We start from the raw sequence: 1,639 nt of genomic DNA on the forward strand, positions 1-1,639 counted from the left end.
AACCACATAAAAAGCATGAAGAACAAAACGTGCAAGTGTTATCTGGAAGCATCTAGAAGTTCCCCAGTGAACTCTTCCTTGGTGAGAGTCCAGCGTACCTCACTGTAGGCAAACACAAAATGAGGGATTATACAGAATAATATTCATTGAAAAGTGTTCAAAATATCTACCACAATGGAGATGTAACTGAGTAGCAGAGTGCTTGCCTACCAGGTATGAGGCCCTGGTTTTGATTCCTAGCACTGAAAACAAACAAACAAACAACAAAAATGATTTTAGGTTTATAAAAAGTTACAAAGATAGTGGAGTTCCCGTGTACCTTCACCCAGTTTCCCCTATTGTTAATATTGTACGTGACCTTGGTATATTTGTCAAAATCAAGAAATTAACATTGCTACATTCCTTATAAAACGACAGGCCTTATCTGGATTTCATAAGTTTTTCCACTAATACCCTTTTTCTGTGCCAGGATCTCATGTTGTACTTAGTTGTCATGTCTCCTTAATCTCTTCTGTGACAATTTCTTAAGTCTTTCCTTGCTTTTGATGATCTGGAAGATTTTGAAGCATACTGGTCCTGTGTTTTGTAGAATGTCCCTCAACTTGGGTTTATCTGATGTTTTTCTCATGATTAGATTGGGGTTATAGATTTTGAGAATTCCACAGAGGTGATGTGCCACTCTCATTACATCTCATCAGATAGTCCATGATATCAATAGAACTTGTCACTGTTGATATTGACATTGATCACTTGGTTAAGTTGGCTAATTTCTCTGTGCTTCAGTTTCCTTACCTGTAAAATGAGAATAACACCCCTTCACTACATTTTTCAGATCCCCAAAGCTCTGAAAGGTTTTTCTATTTTTTAAAATTTGTTTGGAAGCAAACCCTTGACATTGATGTGATGACAAAACCTGACCTGAATGGAATTGAAGACATTTATAGTCTTTATTCCACTTCAAATATTCTTCCATTTGATAGTACAACCATCTCGATGGCAGACTACTGCCTTAGCCCATTGGGATTAGTTCTAAAATTTGCTGTTTTGTTTTTCAAAAATACAATGTCTGAATTCTGAGACACACCAGATCTAAAGGTTTTGGAATCCAAAGTGTGTACCTGTCATAGGCTGATTGCTAAAGGAATTTATACTTGTAAAGCATTCATAAGTGTGGGGTTCATATTAAGTCAAATATAGGTGTTTGATAAATAAACATTTCATGCAACATTTAATGCTAGCAAGCAAGAAAGATAAACTCTTTTTGTGTCAGAAGAGTTAGATGGATATGGGAGTCTCCATCAAAGCTGGGTTATTATCATAGCCTTTCTTATTTTTAATATTTTGTTTTAGTTGCAGTTGGACATGATACCTTTATTTTATTTTTATGTGGTGCTGAGGATCGAACCCAGCACCCTGCACACGCTAGGTGAGTGCTCTAGCCTTTCTGTTATAAAGAAAATAAGCCAGGCGCGGTGGCACATGCCTATAATTACAGCAGCTTGGGAGGCTGAGATAGGAGGATCATGAGTTCAAAGCCAGCCTCAGCAACAGTGAGGTGCTAAGCAACTCTGTGAGACACTGTCTAAATAAAATACCAAATAGGGCTGGGGATGTGGCTCAGTGGTTGAGTGCCTGAGTT

Source organism: Marmota flaviventris, chromosome X, assembly GCF_047511675.1.
Source record: "Marmota flaviventris isolate mMarFla1 chromosome X, mMarFla1.hap1, whole genome shotgun sequence".
NCBI classification, from domain to species: Eukaryota; Metazoa; Chordata; class Mammalia; order Rodentia; family Sciuridae; genus Marmota; species Marmota flaviventris.